This window comes from Sinocyclocheilus grahami, unplaced genomic scaffold (genome assembly GCF_001515645.1).
Source record: "Sinocyclocheilus grahami isolate Dianchi unplaced genomic scaffold, SAMN03320097.WGS_v1.1 scaffold219.1, whole genome shotgun sequence".
Classification (NCBI taxonomy): Eukaryota; Metazoa; Chordata; class Actinopteri; order Cypriniformes; family Cyprinidae; genus Sinocyclocheilus; species Sinocyclocheilus grahami.
In genome coordinates, this window is record NW_015505398.1 from 118,090 (window position 1) to 129,756 (window position 11,667).

Below are 11,667 nucleotides of genomic sequence, written 5' to 3' on the forward strand. Positions count from 1 at the left end.
AAGAAACAAGACATGGTATCATAAAAGTGACAGGTTGGCTAATCCCTGCAACTTCTCGGCGTATTGTTAATCGACATCCCGTTTCGTGTCATCTCCTTGTTAGTGGTGAGCTCCCCAACACAAAGCCTGTACAGTGGGGCCAGAATGCTATGATGAGGCCTTCATGTTTTATTGGAGAAGAGCAGGCCCATTGTCCCAAAAGCCACCTCAATCCACACTCCTCCTCCTTTGCCTCACTGGCCCCGTCCCATCGCATCAGCGTCATAGAGCTCCACAGCACTTAGCTTGTGTTCCCTGTGTCCTCTGTGCCTCACTGCATATCCAACATTTACTCCAGCGCTCCTTCTTTCAGCTCAGAAGAGACGTTCAAATCTGATTGAGGAAAAATATTCCTTTTGGAAGAGGCTTTATCCCTTTAGTACATAAAGGGACATAAGTGGGGACATTATTGAGAGTTTTTTTTTAGTTTTTGATTCATGTTGTGAGTGATGATCCTCAGTGATGCATCCACATTAATAGGCCGCATATAATTTTTAGCTTCTTTTTTTCCCATCAAGTCAGCAGGATTGCACTGATGTAAAGGCTGGAATACACTACACAACTTTTTCATTTTTGATTTTTGCCCCAATGTACAGTCTCGGTGAGTCGATATAGTTGCCAAAAGTCTGCAGAATTGACAGAAAATTGCATAATTTTTGATGGGCACAAACACAGATTTTTTTTAGCTTCAGAATATGATTCCATCCAGTCGGAGGAGATCCAACATGTTTGATATTTTAAGACAATTGTAGAAATCATTGTTTTAATTTGTAATGCACCTCTAAGTAACGAGGCAAGCATTTCTCCTTGAAGGCTTTATCCCTTTAGATGTACATAAGTGGTGACATTATTGAGAGTTTTTTTTTAGTTTTTGATTCATGTTGTGAGTGATGATCCTCAGTGATGCATCCACATTAACAGGCCGCATATAATTTTTTGCTTCTTTTTTCCCCATCAAGTCAGCAGGATTGCACTGATGTAAAGGCTGGAATACACTACACAACTTTTTCATTTTTGATTTTTGCCCCAATTTACAGTCTCGGTGAGTCGATATAGTTGCCAAAAGTCTGCAGAATTGACAGAAAATTGCATAGTTTTTGATGGGCACAAACACCGATTTTTTTAGCTTCAGAATATGATTCCATCCAGTCGGAGGAGATCCAACATGTTTGATATTTTAAGACAATTGTAGAAATCATTGTTTTAATTTGTAATGCACCTCTAAGTAACGAGGCAAGCATTTCTCCTTGAGTTTGTTGTATTCGGAATGATTTTAAAGTCTGGTGGTGTGTGATCCTTAGTTGTTCAGTTTTCTTTCTAACCACTTACAGAGTCGACAAGTGTTATGATGCCTAGTATTTTAAAATCTGTTACGATTTTAAAAGCTGTGTAGTGTATTTCAGCCAGGGATTTCTCCATCAAACTGAAATACTCTGGTTTTAACTCCTTCACTAAATAGGCAGCACACACGGACATTGGTCAACATGTCTCCTCGTTGTAACATCAGCTTGATGTCCAACTGGGATTCAAACTGCTCTTAGTCTCAAGAAACCTTCCCACTCTGCCATTTTAGACACCAAACACCTAAAACACAAAGTCACCACAGTTCATTGCCTCATGGTCAGGGACAGGTTTGCCACTATAAATACAAACCATTGGCGTAGAATCTCTGGAATAATTGTTGATGCAGAGCTGGATAAAAAGCAAGCACAAACTAAATAATGGTAAGTGCTGCTTGCATCAATACAGTCTATTTCCTGTTTACTTCTTGATGGCCTCTTTTGCTTCTTGAAGCAATGAGACCTTGTGACCAAAGGATATTAGTATGCCCTTTAGCTTTCTCTTGCATCTGTATTCTCTTGGACTGCCAAGTCAGAGTTGACTAAAGCTCTTGTGTTAATCTGTCATTTCCTCTATCTGTTACCATCTGTCTTTTCTTATATTAAAGCAAACAACTCTATGAAGACACCCGCAAATGATAACTAATGTTTTTGTTACTTCCAAACAGTTAGAATATATTTTAAAAATGTATTTTTTTTATTTTGCTCACATATTAGTTACAATTTTACTATATCTTCTTGATTAAAGAGCTATTTACTTTATGTCCTCCCTCATATTTTCACAAGTGATCCCATGTTTCCTGTTTAAATTTGGAAAATGCACATGAAATGTTATGCTGTTAAAACAAAGGGCAACACATTCCCAGAGAGACAAATTGAGATCGGATACCACGGAACTCTGGTGTTTTGATGCTGTCTAACATAAACATTCCATGCATTTAGAAAATACAATCCCAGCCAAACTTTTTGTTAAAGGAACATCTCATGAAGACTGCATAATGTAAAAAACAAGAAATCAAATAGTAAATACTCTGGAAACTGGATGGGAACATCAAAATTTGGCCCTGTTCCTTGTGCCTAGACTGGCTGCCAAACAGGACAAATTACAAAAAACTCCCATTGAGGCTCTTCAGTGCTCCATCTCAAATAATTGGGCTTAGCTCATACTGAGAGAAGCAAACATGAGCTACTGTGTATTCAGACAAATGACAATTTGAACTGCGGCTGTCCAATGTGAAAAGACAGGATGACTATATTTAATAATACTTATAAAAAGTTTAAATTTACAGTTAAAATTATTATTCAAATTATACAGTAAACTAAGGACAATTTGAGTCTACAAGACAAAATGCACAAGAATAAAAACTCTGACCACTTCTCCATACAGGTTTTGGAAGTGTGCTATGCTGAGCCTCAACAAAATTTGGGTTATTTTAATTGATAAAATGTGTAATGATATTGTATATGTCATATGTACAACATCATTGTATAGACCTTAGTCAGGGAAGATGCCATATGATTTTTACGGGGATGAAAACGAGGCTGTGAGGGACAGGCTTAAAGTCTTTTCAATGGTACTCACTATATAAAACTCACAACTCAGTTTTATGTAGTTTTTGTCTGCTGAAAGTTTTTTTTTTTTTTTTTGAGAAGACATTTCATCAGCCTAACAGCATGTTGTTAAACTACTACTACAATCCATTCAAAATGCTGTACTTCTGTCCTTCACAGCCTCGCATAGTTCAATATGGTGCTACCATAAAGTATATGTGCACAGTCTAAGAGTGCGCAAATTAAAGTATAAAGTCTTAAAGTCTGAGTGCACAAATTAAAGTTTTTGTAGCAATAAAGTATTAAAACTTGATTTTAGGGGACGGTCATCATCGGCAAGGCTTTTTTAAGACTTACCATCAAGCACAAACAACTTTTGAGACCCACTTTTCTGGTGGTGCAAGCAGAACTTCATATAGCCATTTAAACCTCTCACACAGCACAGACAGCAAAGTAGAACTACAGAAACACAGAAAAACCAGTCAAGAGGAACTGATCTCATCAAATATTAAACAGAAGTCGGGGAGTGATTCAGTGATGCATGGGACTGTTAAGGGCTGGATAAGGGGCGTGCATGATGGAGCTAAAGTGGGCCAATATGCATATGTTAAGATGTACCTTCTCAATATGAGATATGAGAGCAATAGTAAAGGTTTTGGAAATGAAAATGGTCACAAATGTTTTGGTATTGACTCATCATTTGGTATTCCAGAAATGTGAACATGTTCTGAAGACTTACTTTCATAGATTAATATTGCACATGCAATAAAATGACACCACATATTCTTTTGAAACTGTTCTAATATCTTCTCAACATCAGTCTATCTCAGTCTAATCAGTGTTTTTGTAGACAGTGAGGACAATCATATGGAATCGCTAGAAGTCAGACTTAAATACAGCAAGGGACTGGGCACTACGCAGCTGTCCATCACATGTACTAAAGTCTGTCTCAGCCACTAAGAAAGATAAATATTTCATAATGACCCTCCCTCCTGTATGGGCCTGTCAGCTCCTGTTCTTTCCACAACTGCACAACACACTCTCTCTGGACTTAAGAGGATGGTACAATTTGCATTATTCAGACGCTCCATGCTGTGCACTTTCTGTCGCTTTAAAAAACGGGGCCATATAGGATGATAAATAAAATATAAATTTTATAAATAAATACGAGATCAGAAATGTATATCTTGCTCTATTGCCTGTACAGCTTTGAAACTTTGCGCTTTTACAAGACTCAGTGTTGACTCAGCCGCAGAGAGGAAAACTGCAAGTGGTAAAAAATTTTCAAACACAACCTCACTCACCCTTTGTTGTTTACATAATATGGGACACAGTTATGCCCAGAGAAGTGGACACAGTGTGTGTGGAGTGGTATTATTAAGAATGAGGAACAAAAGGCCTATTGACATCAAATGGTTGACAGGCCGCCAGGAGGACATGCTGCTTGCTCAGGTCAAGCAGTATTAATCATAATAATAATAATAAAATTCAGCTAATATAAATGTCACTGAGAGTAAATGGAAACAAAATAGTTATTCTGTAATATTTGTATTAATACTTTAAAAAATGGGGCCATATAGGATGATAAATAAAGCAGCCTAAATACGAGATCAGAAATGTACATCTTGCTCTATTGCCTGTACAGCTTTGAAACTTTGCGCTTTTACAAGACTCAGTGTTGACTCAGCCGCAGAGAGGAAAACTGCAAGTGGTAAAAAATTTTCAAACACAACCTCACTCACCCTTTGTTGTTTACATAATATGGGACACAGTTATGCCCAGAGAAGTGGACACAGTGTGTGTGGAGTGGTATTATTAAGAATGAGGAACAAAAGGCCTATTGACATCAAATGGTTGACAGGCCGCCAGGAGGACATGCTGCTTGCTCAGGTCAAGCAGTATTAATCATAATAATAATAATAAAATTCAGCTAATATAAATGTCACTGAGAGTAAATGGAAACAAAATAGTTATTCTGTAATATTTGTATTAATTTTAATCATCCTAATCATCCTAACATTTGTTTTTCCACTAGATATGGTAAAATATTTACTTCATTATTACTTCATATTTTGGAATCATAGTTAATTTTAGTGTCAGCTCAGACTATTATAGTTTTAATTAGTTTAAATGTTTATACATTTTAGATTTGTTAAGGTCTTGATATTGTTGAAAACTACTGTCAGAATTACAGTAACATTTTCGTAAAAAGTAATAATATATATTTAAAAAAAATAGTTTTCAGATTATGATTTCTCCAATGACACATCTGAGTGTACATTTACATCACTGTAAAAAAAAGAAACCCTGATTTTTCTAACTTGTAAATAAAACAAAGTATATTACAGTATGTTATACTATTTTTATACTGTTTCTACTTAAACATGTCATGTTTATTTCAATATTATCCTTGCCATTTCTTTATGAATATTTGTGAAATGTACTCACAATTTCTGAGTGAAAATTGTTTATTAGCTTTTTTCAACTAAATCTTACACTTTTTTTCAGTGCATGTTTATGCAATAAAGTCGAAAGGACAGTGCTTTTGACACGGGCACGCTAAATTCAGGCTCATCCAAAGTTTTGTTTAACTTGTCCTTTTCAAACAAGTCTAATGTATAGACATATACCCTCAATCGTGTCCCGTCTCCTCTTCCTTCAGCGGGCAGTATTTGGCAGTGTTTAGAGGGTGGTGGGGGTAGGCGATGTCATCCGTCGGCTGATGTATACCACCTGCCTTGGCCTCAGCCTGACCCTCTGCCGCCCCCACAGCAGAGGCATTCCACAACCTTCCAGAGTCATGTTTGTACTGAGGAAGATTAGACAACCCTCCCCTTAGACTGAGCTGCGCAAATGACCAGCCTCCGCTTCATGCCTCTCTATCTAATGAGGCAAAGTGAGGGAGGCCAGTCTGCACTGCCAAGAGCCTCTTTAGCAGCAGGATCATGTCATTGAGTCATTTGTGAGGTCATATCATTTTAAAATATTAGACAGGGTTGTGTTCTTATACTGATATATGTAATATAATCACCAAATGATTTGGTCAATGTGTCTTATTTAAGAGAAACTAAACCTACTCAGCAAACCCCCAGTAAGCAAAGAAGACAAACACCCCTAACTGTTATTTTGCCTGACTTTACTGACAAAAAGTACAGACAGCTGTGAAGCTAAGGTATATTTTAACCTCTGCCCTCATTCAGGACATTGCTTTAAACATTGCGTTATTTATATTTTCTTAAGGTAAATATATATTTTATATGTAGTTTTGAGGAGTTGTAGTTTTAGTAGAGATCAATAAAAGGGTTGTTAATAATATGTCACGTCTTATTTATTTCACAGTCATTTTACAGATGAATGAAGACATTGGCCCATGTCAGAATAATCACTGATTTACAACATGAATTTCAACATGAAATGCAATTCAAACGTGAAACAACCTTAGAAAGTCAAAGGATATAATAGACCCAATTCTGTTAATACATACACAGTCACCAAAGCAGTATAAAAATATTGATTTTCATAATTTACTGACACTGCATGCAAAACTGATTTACTTGTTTTTGTAATCAAATATATATGGTCGTTTATGTGCAGTTTATATATAGTTTTATAATTAGTTTTTATAGTTAGTTAGTTTATATATAGTTTTATAATTCGTTTTTTATAGTTAGTTATAGTTATTTATAGTTAGTTGTGTGTGTGTGTGTGTGTGTGTGTGTGTGTGTCGATATAGTCATTTTAAATGCTGAAGTATTGCAAAAACATTAGTCAATCTATGTTTTTTTTTCTTTTTCCAAAATAGGCAAAATACCTGTGGACTGACATTATTTGCACTAGAGAGAGCAGCGTTAAACAAGGACTCATGAGGTGACAGTACTGGGGGACAGGATTGAGATATTAGGATTATTGCTTCATCTAGTGGTGATGTTATGACATAACAAGTGACTGACTGACTGGCTTTCCGTCACCGAATGAACCGTGAAGGGAACATTTTAGTCAAACTGCATTCATAAATTCTACTTATTCATTGTAATTGCCTTTAATTGCAATCCTTCTGTAGACGTTTATATAAACATGATTGTGTGAATTTAACGTGTCTTTAACACAAAATGACTCTCCAAAACACTTTCTGTTTTCTTTTTATCATGTAATTTTGTTATTTGTAGATATATTTATGAAAGGACAAGGAGGGGAAAATCACAGTTCCCTCCTCCAGTCAGTAAGTGAACTTGGGCACTGGAGCTAAAGGAGATGCAACCTCTTGAAATGATGATGAAGCAGCACTCGATCCACTGGAGAGGGCGCGCGCGAGGACGCAGCATCATAACGTCTATTTAAACCCGAGACTCGTCAGGGCAACTCATCCGAATCTATTGCGTAGAGAAGAAATGATCAACACCCAAGCAAGGTAAGTAATAGTCGCGTGTTTTTTTTCTGTCTTTCTTTTTTCCTTGGTTAGGTCAGTACCTACTCGAGCATCAGCTCAAAGACATTCCCTGCCTGGTTTGGCGTTCATATGAAACCGTCAGTGCTGGATAAGACTCAATTAGTGTCTCTTAATACCCGTTTTATTTTATTATTTTTATTTTGCATTAAAATGCAATATGTGCATTACGTCCAAATGGAAAGACATTGACATTCTGCAGATTAACTGCTACCTGTAAATAGGCTACAGGAAAAACTGTAATCTGGAATTCAGGTGAATAATACGCAATGACTCATATCTGATTTACAGTGTCTGCAAATCAAACAGCTATCATCCCTCGCTATTGCTGAGGAGCTGGTTAAGGCTGTGTGTTCCGTATTTAGAGTCATGACAGTGTAGAGTACATCATGTTCTTACATTACATCATCAGTAGTTCATGCCCCGGACCGCACATTTGTCCTATCAGATCTTCAGATCTCTCTATCATTGTGGTTTCTGATCTTTACGTTTATTTTCTGTATTTGAATTTTTTTAATTTGTAATGCAGCACTGCTCCTCTGGTGCTAAGCAGTTTGCACGATTAGACAAGCGCGCGCGTCCTCAAGAGGCACGTTACGCAATGCTTGAGCTCCCTGCGCGGCCAATAAATAAATATAATTAAAAGTTAATAGAGCCTATTTTATATACTGCAAATGCATATTACTCATGACGCAATTTTTTATCAATGCAAATTCATTTTAATGATCATTTAGACTAGGTGTGGGGGTCAGGTTGTCTAGATTTTGAGGACCAAATGTAGCCTACCTGTAGCCTAAGGTAAGGGTTAGGGTTAGGATCTACAAAATCTAACATGCAATGTTTGTGTGAAGGTTAGGTTCAGGGGTAGGGGATAGTAAAATATATTTAGGTCAGTACTGATAAATCTGTAAATGTATAATTAAACATGGATTGTAATTAAGCACTTAAAGTACCCGTATAATATAACACCATTCATTCATTAAGACTGTTATTAAATCAAATATATGCCAAATAGGCCTATAGGTCTATGCCACATGCAGCCAAATGAGAGTTTGTGCCAGACTGGCCATGTCTTGTGTCTTGTTTGTTTAACATGAATTACTCAGACCATAAACTCAAAGTTCAAAGTTCTGTCTTGTGTCTGTGCAGAGCTGTACTTGTGGATTCAGCTTGTGTGCTCCGCTGGGTCAGGCAGCAAGCTCCAGGGCCTCAGTGGTGTTCCTGATGCTCCTCAACAACAGAGGATGAACACAGCTGGGCAAAGCACGAGCAGGGATCTGACTCAAGATGTGCTCCTTTATAAGGTGAGGCCATCACAACCTCACAATGGAGATGCTTATTTACTACAGCCACATATAAAATATCGCATCTAATGTAATGCTTCAGTGGTCCAAACTACTAGCAGCTACTTCTATCCAGGTTTATGAGATGAATGGGACTTTATTTAAGCATAGGTGAATGTAAAGTAATTTGCTAATAGAATTTTCATGTCATCCTCTCGTGCAGGATGGGAAGTTAACTGTGAAACAGCAGGTGATCTCACTGGACAGCGAATCATCTATTCTGCATTTTCAGTATCAGCTAAGTGAGCAGTTGTCATGGAGTATGCAGACTGTGCTCTCTGGCCGTAGCCTCTTTGTTGGTTTACCAAATGGAGAACTTCTCAAAGGCACCAAAGAAGGGTAAGCGATTAGTATGGACTGAATTATAAGACCTATTTTAATCATGACAACTCTTGGAAGATTTTAGCATGGTGATGGATATGACAATGTTAATGTATTTGGTCTTGGCGGAATAGATCTGCTACGCTGCTGCTGCTGTTGGTTATTGCTGTAGTTGTAGATTATTGCTGCTGCTGCAAGCAAGTACAGGAACTTGCTACTGCCAATGCATACGGTGCTACAGTGCCGTGAGTGTTTAAGAAATACTGCTGCTGCACAAATAGCATATAAAATAACCCGTAGCGGATCTATACAGGTGGAGCTGGGGAAGGTGGAGGGTTTCAGAGAAACTCTGAAAGCGCATTGCAGGAATCTCTAGAGAATGCTAGCCAGCCATATAAATGCAAGGCAGTAAGCTCATTGGCTGCATATGCAGCATCTCTGAATATCTAGAGTTTCATGACTAAACTATATATTTTAGCAAAAAGACACTGGGAATGGATCACTAAGCCCCACTACTGTCACATTAATAGAGGTTATACATTTTTCAAAACCTTCTAATCCTGGCCTAAAAGGTCTTGCATAACTAGTTTCTGCACTCTCACTGTATCCCAAAAGGGACAGATTCTTCACAGCCAAACAAATTTGATGATACAAGCGGAAATGTCAACAATTGTACCAAGACAGTTCACTCTAATTACTAAGATTACAAGAAAGTGCAATGCACAATATGGCGTAATAAGTTCCGCTTTCTAAATAAAATCACCAATTGGTCACTGCAGGACCATTAGAAGCTCCAGTTCCCATAGAAACAGTCAGTGTCCTGAGACGTGTGCTTATGCCTGGCTGGACCAACCTGAAATACACACTTAACAATATTTGTGCAAAAGAAACAACATTTATTGGACAGTTTGTCAGGTTTTATTACTGATTTGAAATATTTTTTTTAAATGTGAGTTTGTCTAGCACTTTATGAGATCTCAATATTTCCCCATTCAAAATAGGAGTTAGTCTTGCATGTCCAAAATAGCCATGAGGCATTCCATGGTGTCAGATTGAACTTACTTTCCTTAAAGGGAATTAGTAAGTATGGTTTCTTTATTCTCCTTAATCCTGAAGGCTCACTGCTGTTTTGGAGTTTGCAGAGGAGAAACTGAAGACCAATCATGTATTTGTGTGGTTCATGAAGAACAGGCCTGATAAATGTAAGTTCAGGATGAGTGGTTTTGATTTGCTGGGAATGGGAACCACAATACATTACACCATTCCTAATTATCAACTGTGTTTTAAGACATTATTATGACAACATTACTCACATTTCACCAGAGGGGTTAACATAAATCTTCTAGGCTATAAAAGCTGATGCATTTTTGAGAAGTTGTGACTTCTTCTTGTCTCTTCCACAGTGCTCCTCACCAGAACATTCTGCTACCTTGGCTTTGAGCTTGTAAAACAAGATCATCTAATAGCATCCATTGCAGGAGATTTGCGTCTTATGGTCTACACTATACAACAAACTCACTCATCAGAAGAATGACTACGAGGCCTTTAAAACACACAGAATTCTTGTAGACTGTTGCTAAGTCCACTAAATACAAAAGCAGTAAACAGTAGTTATTGTTCAAAACTAACATTGTAGAGAGGCATTCAGGGTAACTCAGTAACTGAAAAGAAAGTAATAGAGTAATGTTAAAGGGATAGTTCACCCAAAAATGATAATTCGATGTTTATCTGCTTACCCCCAGGGCATCCAAGATGTAGGTGACTTTGTTTCTTCAGTAGAATACAACCAGATTTTTAACTCAAACCGTTGCAGTCTGTCAGTCATATAACGCAAGTGGATGGGAATCACGGCTATATAATGCTATATAATGCACCTATAAGTCTGCGGATCGCAGACTTATAAGTGCATTATCGCCACCTATCTCTCAAATGGACCATTTACACTCTATCTACAATCTCAATTGGGAGTGTCAGTGGTCCATTTGAGAGATATGTGGCGGTAATGCACTTATAAGTCTGCGATCCGCCGTAAAGAAAGAAGAAGAAGACGCCTCACGCGCAGGCTGTGTCGAGGACGCGCAGTACAGTTCATACAGTTCAGGCATTTTAGTGCATCAGAGGTAAAAAAATATATAAATACTGTTCAGTTTCTTGCACAGACCGATCGTTTTGTGTCTTTACACATCAATGTATCGTCACGAGCCGCAGGGTTTAATTTGGTTTTGTTTGTGTATGTTTTTTTTTAGGTTTATTGTATGTTTTAGCCGAGATTCCTATCCACTTGCATTATATGACTGTCAGACTGCAACGGTTTGAGTTAAAAATCTCAGTTTGTGTTCTACTGAAGAAACAAAGTCACCTACATCTTGGATGCCCTGGGGGTAAGCAGATACACATCAAATTTTAATTTTTGGGTGAACTATCCCTTTAACCTTACTGATAATTTAAAGAGACACACCTTTTCACACTGAACATTTAAATGTGTTTAAGTATCAAAATAGCAATATAACTGGTTTGTTGTGTGTGTAAATGGCTTACAATAACTCACATATCATGCCTGTGATATATGCATTGAAGAGTGATTCTTGTGTTCTCTGTGGATGAGTTTTATCTAACACTTTTTATGACA

The 11,667-nt window shown here is 37.5% G+C and overlaps 1 pseudogene; it reads left to right on the plus strand.

Annotated features, from left to right (window-relative positions):
- Nucleotides 1–7,157: 7,157 nt before the first annotated feature.
- On the plus strand, nt 7,158–10,782 carry LOC107596508 (ornithine decarboxylase antizyme 2-like; annotated as a pseudogene).
- Nucleotides 10,783–11,667: the final 885 nt, after the last annotated feature.